This window comes from Staurois parvus, unplaced genomic scaffold (genome assembly GCF_062004578.1).
Source record: "Staurois parvus isolate SC_StPar_1 unplaced genomic scaffold, SC_StPar_1.0 ptg000132l, whole genome shotgun sequence".
Classification (NCBI taxonomy): domain Eukaryota; kingdom Metazoa; phylum Chordata; class Amphibia; order Anura; family Ranidae; genus Staurois; species Staurois parvus.
In genome coordinates, this window is record NW_028317928.1 from 2,450,409 (window position 1) to 2,462,740 (window position 12,332).

The window sequence follows — 12,332 nt, forward strand, 5'->3', positions numbered from 1 at the left end:
GGCAAAAAGTGTATGTGCAGAGCTCCTCTAAGTGTATCTGCAGAATAGAGGAACTCTGCACATACACTTTTTGCCGGCTTGGAATTATTCTTATTTTCATCCTACTGCTTCTTCTTCTTCTTCATCCTCATCCTCAGAAGAAGAGGATGAGGATGAGGATGAAGAAGAAGAAGAAGAAGTAGGATGAAAAGAAGAATAATTCCAAGCCGGCAAAAAGTGTATGTGCAGAGTTCCTCTATTTCTGACAGTTCTCTCACAGCTTCTTCACATGAACAGTGGTTGAAACATCTGTATCCTAAATGTAAACTAATAGATACAATGTTTCAACCGCTAAACATGTGTTCCTTCTGTCAGAGAACTGTCAGAAATAGCGGAGCTCACTGCAGGGACACTTTTGCCGGCTGATCGGGAAATGTTCGATTCGCGCACCCGAAGTAGGCAAAATTTCGGTTTCGCCGCGAATCGAATATTTCCTGAAATTCGACTCGAATTCCGGTTCGCCTGGTTCGATTCGCTCATCTCTAGTGGTGAGGTCGGCGGGTTGGATTTTGAGGTCGGCTTAGATAAGTTTTTTTTGGGGTTGGGGAGTTGGTCGGGGGTGGTGAGGTCGGGAGGGTAGATTTTGAGGTCGGCTGAGATAGGGTTTGTTTTGAGGTGGGGGGAGTGGGGCAGGGGTGGTGAGGTCTGGAGGGCGGATTTTGAGGTCAACTAAGATAGTTTTTTTTTGGGGTGGGAGAGTGGGGCATGGGTGGTGAGCTCGGAAAGGGGGGGGGGTGGATTTTGTGGTCGGCTTAGATAGGTTTTTTTTGGTGTGGGGGGAGATGTGTGGGGGTTGTGAGGTCGGGCGGGGCGATTTTGAGATCGGCTGATATAGGTTTTTTTTTTTGGGGTGGGGGGAATGGGGCGGGGGTGGTGAGGTCGGGGAGGCGGATTTTGAGGTTGGCTTAGATAGGGGTTGTTTTGGGTTCGGGTGAGTGGGGTAGGGGTGGTGAGGTCGGGGGGTTGGATTTTGAGGTCGGCTGAGATAGAGTTTTTATTTGGGGTGGGGGGAGTGGGGCGGGGGTGGTGAGGCCGGGAGAGTGGATTTTGAGGTCGGCTGACATTGTTTTTTTTTGGGTGGGGGGAGATGGGCGGGGGTGGTGAGGTCGGGGGGGGGAGGCAGATTTTGAGGTCGGCTGAGATAGTTTTATTTTTGGGGAGGGGGGAGTGGGGCGGGGGTGATGAGGTCAGGGTGGCGGATTTCGAGGTTGGCTTAGATAGGTTTTTTTTTTGGGGTGGGGGGAGTGGGGCAGGGTTGGTGAGGTAGAGAGGGCGGACTTCAAGGTCGCTGAGATAGGTTTTTTTTGGGGTGGGGGGAGATGTGTGGGGGTTGTGAGGTCGGGGGGGGGGCGTATTTTGAGATCGGCTGATATAGGTTTTATTTTTGGGGTGGGGGGAGTGGGGTGGGGGTGGTGAAGTCAGGGAGGTGGATTTTGAGGTCGGCTTAATTAGTATTTATATAATCCTTTTATCCAGTTCAGCATTTTAGGCCCTATTCCTAATATTTCTAATATATCAAACATAAATCCCCAATTAACCCTATCAAAGGCCTTCAGCATCAATCGACAAGAGTATTGCCGGTATTTTTTCTCTTTTAGCTCTTTGTACGAGAATCAAGGATCTCAGGCCGTTATCCCTCCCTTCTCTTCCCGGTATAAAGCCCACCTGATCCAAATGAACCCATTCAGGCATCAGATCCTTCAATCTTATCACCAAGACCTTCGCGTATAGTTTAGTATCTGTATTTAATAATGATATAGGCCTATAACTTGCACATTGTGAGCTATCCTTCCCCTCCTTTAGAATAAGCGTGATGTGGGCCAGCAATGACTCTTCCCTCATTTCCGACCCCTCTCCTATCATGTTCAAATATCTACAAATTTTGAGAACCAAAAGATCCTTGAACTTTTTATAATACCCCACTGTGTACCCATCTGGTCCTGGACTTTTACCTACGGTCGTATTTTTTAAGGCTTAAGTTAATTTCCTCCGTGGTAATAGGACTCTCGAGAGTTTCTAATTTTTCTTGTGGTATTCGTGGCAATTCTACCTCACTAAAATATTTCTGTCTAATTTTTTTCCTCTCCTTCATTTTCCCTTTGATTACCACCCCTCACTTCATAGAGTTCACTATAATATTTATAAAACCTCCTAGCAATATCAGATGTATTATATGATATTTCTCCTCGACTGTTGTTCCATCAGATCTTTTAACTCCTCTCTTTTCAGTGTTATCTTCTGATATGTATCTATTCGTTCTTTTTATTATGTATTTGTTCCAATTTATAATTGAGTACCGACATGATACTATTTTTATTTGCACTAACATACAATTTTGAGGACAAGCTTTTGGGGTATGTCCCCTTCTTCAAGGTCCAGCAGTACTACTACAAAGTTTTAGCTGAATGTTAGAAGAGATGTTGAAAGGGGGAGGAAAAAAAAGAAGAAAAAAACCCCAGAAAAACACACACAAACAAATGTAAAAGACAAGCATTAGACTAGAGATAAGACACAGCAAAAGCAAAGACTGGGGGGGGGGGGAACAACACTCACAGAGGGGGTCATAAAACTATTGGATAATGAGTGAGGAATCCCATGTTCAAATTAAGGCCGTTATCTCTTGTGTCAAATAGAATTATCATTCTTAGTTCAAAAGTTTTCTTTCCCTGAATAGATTTGAAATTTCCTTTAAGAACTAAAATATTGAGGTAGTGTGGTCTGCAAGAGCATTCCAATTTATAGAGCTCTTCTGTCACCAACTTTATTTTTCTTTTCTTTTTCTTCTTTTATATTCCTATAGAGATCAGTATTCCCCTTATATAGGCTTTATGTGTCTCCAAAACTGTTGTTGCAGATATTTCATTAGTCTCATTAAACTAAAAAAATTGTTCAATCTCCCGGTTTAACCTTTTTTCCACTTTGGGGTCCTGTAAAATCATTTCATTTAACCTCCAAGAGAATTTTCTCTTCACCTCCACCTACTTGTAACCTCATTGTGAAGAGAGAATGATCCGAGATAGACATTACCTCTATGTTGGAACCTATCAATGTCTCCAATCCAATCTTGAATACGTTCCATGCACATGTGAGAGGAAGTATAGTCTCTTTCTCTTGGATGATTTACTCTCTACACATCTACCAATTGATGTTTATATAATAACGTTTTCAATGATTTCAAATTCCTATCCTCTTCTCTCTTTGTACCTGGTGACCCATCCCATTGAGGATCTAAACACAAATTAAAATATGAAAACACAAATTAAAATTAAAATAATGAAGCTTTAGCTTACAGATAGTTGGAGAATTTTCGGTTGAATTTTGGTGGAGGTCTACTCTACAAAGGATGGAGTCAACTTATGAAATAAGGGATGTGAGTTTCTTTTAGAGCAGTTCTCATTAAAGTGTCACCCACAAGTCACATCTTTGTCGATATCACATAATTCACATCTCATGTATTTGTTGAGATATTTACCTGCCTGAATGGGACAAATATCAACACCACACGAGAAGTCTCTTGATCTGCCAACTAAATATTTTTTTACCTAAATGTTGGTGGGAATCTGATCCAACACTTTTATTTTGGTTTATTTTTGCACTGTCAGGGCAGAAATGTGGAGGTTGCTATTGTTGAACTTTTTTTAAAGTTAAAGGTTGAGTTCACTTTTTCCAGAAAATAGCCTATATAGCCAAGGGGCCCCAGTAGATGTTACAAAAACCGTGAAGCTCTATAAAATGTTCATTAGTTTTATTATCATAATGAGAGCCATTTGGGCCCCTACTGTTAGCACTCTTTAAATCCCGACTTGTAGAGATACATTGATATGTGCTGCAGGACTACTACTACCTCCACTTCTGGGGTTCCTCTTGAGGGTTACATCCTAGTATTGGGTGGCTGCACTCAGCACCTTTTATTCCATGCTTGCTTGCCCTCTAATACGGGGGTCAGCAACCTGTGTATCGTGGCCAGGTGCAGAGCTGTCTTAATGTATGTCCACTCCTAGGCAACGCCCAGGGGCCCCAGGTGCATGGGAACCCCATGATCATTTTTGCATTACATCATACTTGCCAACTGCCCCAGATTTGCTGGGACAGCCACACGTTTTACTAAGTTTTCCCAGAATGGCCAGTATTAGACTTTGATTTATGGCACATTTTCTCATTGTTTAAAAACTGTGCAGCTCTATAAAATGTGAATTAGTTTTATTATCATAATGAAGGCCATTTGGGCCCTTACTTACTTTTCTATTGGCACCCTTTAAATACCGACTTTTAGAGATGCATTGATATGTGCTGCAGGACTACTGCTACTTCCACTTCTTGGGTTCCTCTTGAGGGTTACATCCTAGTATTGGGTGGCTGCACTCCGAACCTTTATTCCATGCTTGCTCGCCCTCCAATATGGGGGGTCAGCAACCTGTGGATCGTGGCCAGGTGCAGGGCTGTCTTAATGCATAAACACCCCTGGGTAATGCCCAGGGGCCCCAGGTGTATGGGGAAAATGTATCTATTTTCTCTGGGTTTTGTAATTCTGGGATTAGGTTCTGGAGTCCAGAGGCTTTGAAGAGCTTTGTGAGAAGCCTCTAACCCTGTGTTTTGGGTCTTACTGCAGACCAACAGTCTGTGTATGCAGGTGTGGACAGGTCTTAGTGGCCATAGTTCAGGGCTCCACGTGAGAAACAAGAGGTCCCCAGCCCAGAGGCCAGAGCAACAGGCAGCTGCAAGAGAGACAGCTGAGGGAGCTGAGAGAAAGGCAGGGCTGTCCTAATGCATGGGCAATGCCCAGGGGCCCAGGTGCATGGGGACCGCATGATAATTTTGCACTACATCATACTTGCCAACTGTCCCAAATTTGCTGGGACAGCCACTCTTTTTACTAAGTTTTCCCAGAACGGCCAGTATTAGACTTTGATTTATGACACACGTTCTCATTGCTGAAAATTGATTTGATTAAAAGTACTAATACATATGTTTCATTCTATCAACTATTTATACTTTAGGTCTTGGGAGTAGGTGTATAAATTGGGGCAAGCTGGTAGGAGCCCCAGAGCATTACATTGCCCAGGGGCCCATGATGGTATTAAGACTGATAGATTGTGGTCTGGGCTTGCTCACCCCAGTGCATCAAACAGAGTGCAACGCAGAAGGACTACTTATAAAGTTGGAGCTGTAGTAGGGAGCACAAGTCACATAAGTTGATGGCTCCTCTGTAGTGCCGGCTCCTGTCCCATGCACTGTGATACCAACTGCCCTCCACCTCTTATCCCAGCTAGCTATCTCCAGAGTGGTGCCAGCAGCAGGAAAGAGATCTTCAGGTCAGTGAGAAGCGAAACACTGCGCAGAATAGTATAGGGCTGCTTTCACATTGACCGCGGGTGCAGTGTAATGTACCTGCAGCTTTCCTGCGGGTTTGCTGCGCTTAGCCATAGACTCCTATTATATCCTGCAGGTTTGGTGCACCTTCTGAATGCAGGTGTTTTGGTGTGCTTGCAGAAAGTGAACCACACCTGCAGGATATAATAGAAGTCTATGGCAAAGCGCAACTAACCCATTAAAGTCGCAGATGCAATGCGCTGCACCCGCGGTGCAGGTAAATCGCAGCATATCAGTGTGAAAGCAGCCTTATACGGGGCTCAGAACAGTAAGGGTTCATTTACATTTGCAGTTTATGGGTGGTAACGTGTTTTTACAACTCATCCCCAACCGCACCCCTTTTAGCCGCAGGGTGTACACATGTCGCAGCCATAGCTATACACCTGGTCATGGTTGGTAGGTGTAGCACCTGCCAAGCATGACCTATTCAAGTGAAAGAGGCCGCTCTGCAAGTGCCCTGCAACCTTGTGCAGTACAGAAAACAAGGGGTTAAATCAGACAGCGTTGTGTTGCTTTCTCACCACTTGCTCTAACCACTTGGACCCCACAGAAGCATTCAGTAGCAGGGAGCTTGTAGAGTGGCTCCAATTACTTGAATGGGTTGCGATTGGCTGGTGGAAGCACCCACCAAAAGGGGGATTAAATCTTGCTGCGGCATGTGTACAACTTGCTGCCTCAGTACTTAAACGGGGTAGGGATTGGTGGCGGTAAAACCAAGACTCAGCCGCAGAGTTTTGCCACCCCCAGCTGTGAAAGAGCTCTAAGGGTGCCGCTGCTGGATTAAACTAAGGGCTCATTCACAAGTGCAACAGGTACTGCTGCTCCTCTAAAAATTAATCCAAATGGGTTTGACAGTTATGTCCCACATGGAAGAAAAATATATTTGAAATATATTTTAAAAATATTCTTTCCAAATATATTGACATGTATTTGAAATACTACAATTTTGGCCATATTCAATATATTTCAATAAATAAATATATATATATATATATGGAAGGAAATGCGTATTTGATACCCTGCAGATTTTGCATGTGTGCATACTCACAAAGAAATTATGAGATATATATATACTGCATGTTGAAATGCATTTTTATTACAAAATATATGACACATATTTTTAAAAATATATATAATTTCAAATATACTGCATGTCTTTAAAAATATAAATCTACATTTTTGGAATGCATTTACAAATATATGTAAAAATATATGTTAAAATTACTTTTTTATATGTAAAAAAAAATCTGAACAATATATTTAAAAAAATATTGTTTAAAAAAAGATTTTTTAAAAATATATTCTTCAGATTTTTTTTTCAACATATGAAAAAGTCATTTTAACATATATGAGACTGCTTCTAATCTCAGCTTTTTACCTGTATGAAAGACACCTGGTAGCCAGAAATCCTGCTGAATGATAGGGGATCAAATGCATTAGACATGCATTTCTTTTGAATTTTGTGTTGCTATTCTGTCTCAGTGTTACAATACACCTACCATTTGATTTTTAGACTGAGCATTTCTTTGTGAGTGGGCAAACATTCAAAAGCAGTAGGGGATCAAATACGCATTTCCTTCTATCTATCTATCTATCTATCTATCTATCTATCTATCTATAATTTTTTTTTTCAATTGAAATATATTTTGAAATATATTGAGTATGGTCAAAATTGTAGTATTTCAAATATATGTCAATATATTTGGGAAGAATTTTTTTAAAAAATATATTTCAAATATATTTTGTTCCATGTGGGGGTTACCGCTGCTCAAGGAATAGAGGCTCCCAATCTCCAAGCACAACTCCTCCTGTAGGCACTAGCCCAGCTCGTGTGCTGCATAGATGAGTACAAAGGACGTCCAATCAGCTGCCCTCCAAACACTCCACTTTATTGAACCAAGATAAAACCAATACAGACAGTGGAAATGCAGTGCGGGACTGGCAGGTAAACGCGTTTGACTTCTACCATGTTGTTCAGGTAGATCTGACTTAGTACTTGGTGGCAAATCCCTTGTTGGCCATCACAGAGGTCAGACGTTTCCTGTAGTTGGCCACCAGGTTTTCACACATCTCAGGAGGGATTTTGGCCCACTCCTCTTGGCAGATCCGCATCTCAGGAGGGATTTGTCATCTGTAGACCTTTGTAAGGCTGCCTATCGCTACTCCAATACTATGATTGTCTATTGCTAGTGGTAGCATAGCTCTGCCAGACCTTTATTATCCCTTGTACTGTAAATTTGCAGCAGGTGAGTCCATTCTTCTGCACAAATACAATATATTACCCTAATTTAAAGGCTGTTAGAGTTGACATTTTCTGGAAGCAGATACCCCACCCACGTAGCACAAAAATATACTTGAAATATATTTTAAAAATATTCTCCCCAAATATATTGACATATATTTTAAATGCTACAATTTTGGCTGTATTCAACATTTATTTATTTCAGGTACTTATATAGCGCTGTCAATTTATGCAGCGCTTTTACATATATATTGTACATTCACATCAGTCCCTAACCCTCAAGGGGCATACAATCTAAGGTCCCTAACGAACATTCATACATACACATATTAGGGCAATTTAGACAGGATCCAATTAACCTACCAGCATGTCTTTGGAGTGTGGGAGGAAACTGGAGTACAAGGAGGAAACCCACACAGGGAGAACATGCAAACTCCAGGCAGGTGGTGCCGTGGCTGGGATTCGAACCAACGACCCTAGTACTACCAGGCAAAAGTGCTAACCATTTAGCCACTGTGCTGCCCTAAAAATACATTTCAATTGGGTCCGCCTGCCCATTTTTTTCAGGTGGACCCGATTGGAACCTTTATTCTTCCTTATGGGGCGGCAACAACATCCAATCCGAGACGGATTCCCCTTCTGACCGTCGGATCGAATTGGATGGCAGTCGGTTGGAAGCGGGCAGGCCGTCCATTTCCATCTGACCACCCATAGAGGACAGCGGGCTCTGCTTAAATGAAGCGGACATGGATCTGTCATCTGCTAGCTCAGCGGGGATCAGCAGACTGATCCCCCGCTGAGCAAGCAGACGCGCTGATGAGTCCACCCCGTGTGAAAGGGGCTTTACTGATAGTAAATAACATACAAAGTTTTATCATTTCATGACAAATTCATATCCATCTATGAAGGAGGAGGATGAAAATTGTGAAAGAACTATTTTCCCTGCAGGAGCAAATTCGATCATGCGTTGCTGGTTTTTTTTGCCTTCCTCTGGATCAACTGTGGGTGTAGGATTATAACTTTTTTTTTAAATGGTTGAACTGGATGGACTTTTGTCTTTTTTCAGCCAGACTAACTATGTAAACTATGTAAAAGGAAGAGAGAGCAGAAAGAGAGGACATGGTGATAACTGAAAGAAAAAAAAATATCTTCTGCATTCTCTGTATTCAGAATTAAATAAAAAAAGAAGAAATGTATAGCTGGCAACATGAAATACATTGTTATACTTCACTCATCCTTTATTGAGATTAAATCCTAAACTTGCAGGCCTGGTCACTTCAAAACACTAAGAATGGAGTGGTGAAGCCATTCCAGCCAATAATAATTCAACTCAACTGATGGCAGATCAATGCAAAATGGATTCTGATTGGTTGTTGTGGTTGTTGCACTTTGCCTTTTAGTATTCAGCTTCTTACATTGTTTGTTGGTATCTGATATACAGATACTCATAAATATATTTAGTAACAGAGTGATGTCCAGTTTCTGGAAGGTGGCCAAATGTGGAATCATCTTTATAAATACTGACTTAAATTAGATCATCTGTATTAATTCCTCATAGATATTATTATTATTATACAGGGTTCATATGGCGCCAACAGTTTGCTCAGCGCTTTAGATAGGGAATCACTGCAGCTTCAACCAGTGATATTGCCAAACATCAGGCAGCACAGTGGCTAAATGGATAGCACTTCACCTGGCAGTCAAATCCCAACCACGGCACCACCTGCTTGGAGTTTGCATGTTCTCCTTGTACCTGTGTGGGTAGTTTTTTTTTTTTTTGGTGCATGTACCCCATACTCATTCACATAGAGCAGCTGGGATATGATGGTTCCCTCATTAAAGGGGGCTTCCAGATTCCAATTAATCACCCTCACCAAGCCTTGGTGGGGATGAGGCCTTTGACAAGGTGAGGATAACTCAAAGCAACCCCCCTCCCCCCCATATTGACAGCATGTGGCCTGGTATGGTTCATAAAAGGAGGGCCGCATGCTTGCCCCCCCTTTCCTGGCCTTCCGGACTGTACACTTGGATAAGGATCTGGTAGTGGATTTTGGGGTCACCTCAATTCAATTTTTTTATTTTTGGTGTGAAGTTCTACCTAAAACCCATACCAGACCCAAAGCGCCTGGTATGATCTGGAGGATTGCACACCTTTTTTGTTTTTTTTTACTGTTGGCTTTTTTATTTTCTTGGTTGTTTGCAGTTACCAGCTATTCACCGGTTGTTAAGGACACCAGTAGGTTCAGTCATTGAAATACTGCACATTTTCACTACTAAAATACTGCATCACTTCAAGAAATAGTGTTTGTGGTATTTTAGTAGCATGTTTTGGTGAACTGCAAAAAAAAAAAAACTTTTGAAAAATACTAAAACCTATTTTACCTAAAATGTTAGAGCGTTACATAAGATTTCATGAATTGAGCCTATTGTGTCTGGTATTTAGTGTCAGCTAATGTCAGTGGGTTTTAGGTTTGATAAAAAAGCACCATTGTTCCTGAGCACTACTACCAGTACAAACAACAAATACCATACACATATAGGGTATCACTGTGATTGTGAGAGACAAACTGAAAGTCCAACCTCAAATGCTAGGGGACATGATGATGTTAATGGCTTAGGCTCCACCCAATATGTTTCGTCACAGAGAATGTCATCAGGAGCAACACAGGTTGAGTGGAATCTAAGCCGCTGATATTGTCACATCTGTCCGCACTTGAGATTGTTTTATTTATTGTCTTGTGAGTACCCTCTATACTAAATAAATGCAGTGGATTTATACAGTGATATACTATCTGGCTCTGTTTCTCTCTTCATGTCTCCTGCTGCCCGCATTTCATTTTTGAGATGATTGTAATCTTGGTTGAGATTCGTGCCAAGCTGGCCATCTCCATCCCGTGGACACCTTCGATATATGTGTGTATGACCTCGGTTGGTGGGGGGTCATTTCTGGTAAAAGGCTTTTGTCTCTCAGTAATGGCGCACTGGGATTGGCACATTTAGAGTACTGATCTGCAGATACACTGAGCACATGCTAACTGTACTTTTTTCTCACATGATTATTTATTTTATTGTCTTTGCATCAATTATGGTGAGAGCACAAGTTGTTTGTCCCTGTAATAATTCCTGCAAGGTCAATAGAAACAGGCAACCATCCATGTATTACTTGTGCAATGAAAAGGCTTTGCTCAGAACAAGCAACAAAAATATTTTTCGACACACACCAGCTAGCCAGCAAAAAAAAAAAAGAAAAGAAAAAACTACACTTTCCCTTAAAAACAGAGGTTTTAGGCAGTCTACTTGAGAAAAGAGTGGGTGAGGGGCAAGCCTGTCCCAGTGAACACCTTCACATTCATGCTGGGGAGATCTAGGTTCAGGAGTCAGTTCCATGGAGGATATGATGGAAACCTCCGTGACCTGGGCCATTTGAAGGGCCTGAGGGCCTGCCTCCTTCCCTCCAACTATGGACCCAGGACTAAGGAGACCCCCCTCATGGGGTTACAAGGAACCTTCCCTCCAAGAGGGTTATATCACTTCCATAGGTACCTGGCTGGCCATGAATTATACCAGCTATCCTTTCCATGCCATTAGGGTTGGATTCAATTCTTTTTTTCAGATCCTCAGAGAGTTCTTTGCCATGAGGTGCCATGTTGAACTTCCAGTGACCAGTATGAGAGAGTGAGAGCGATAACACCAAATGTAACACACCCGCTCTCCATTCACACCTGAGACCTTGTAACACTAAGGAGTCACATGACTCCAGGAGGGGGAAAATGGCTAATTGGGCCCAATTTGGACCTTGTCACTTAGGGGTGGACTCACTTTTGTTGCCAGCGGTTTAGACATTAATGGCGGTGTGTTGAGTTATTTTGAGGGGACAGCAAATTTACATGTTATACAAGCTGTACACTCACTACGTCACATTGTAGCAAAGTGTCATTTCTTCAGTGTTGTCACATGAAAAGAGAGAATAAAATATTTACAAAAATGTGACAGGTAGACTCACTTCTGGGAGATACTGTATGTTTTTTTTGTGTATAGAAAAGCAAGTGTAATAGAAAAGTAAAATTTTTTTTAAATGATCCATTGTTTTGAGGTATGTATCTATGAGAAGGTCACTTGAGGCCCAGTAATTAGGAGTATTTTGTGGGTACAATGACCGTGGCATATCCTATGTGTGTATACAGTGACTAGACACAGGTTCTGTTTAATCATTGTCTTTATATTTCAATATTTTTATTGAGAAACCAGCAAATTATAACAGAGAACAAGATGGCAAACACAAAGAAAAAGAAGGAGGCCCACCCGGATGGTTGGACAAGTTGTTAATCATTGTCTTTAAACCACTCCTACAGTAAGGCACTGTCTTGCTTTACATGCCACCATTATTTCTAGATTCCACCCCAGGTCTTTCATAACCCAATAACACAAACAAAAAGAAAAACATGGGACTTTATGGGTACAAATACAACTCATAAACTCTCACAAAGTTAATTTTTAATATTTTATTTCAGGTACTTATATATCGCTGTCAATTTACACAGCGCTTTACATATATATTGTACATTCACATCAGTCCCCGCCCCCGAGGAGCGTACAATCTAAAGTCCTTAACTCACATTCATACATACACATACTAGGGCCAATTTAGACAGGAGCCAATTCACCTACCAACATGTGGGAG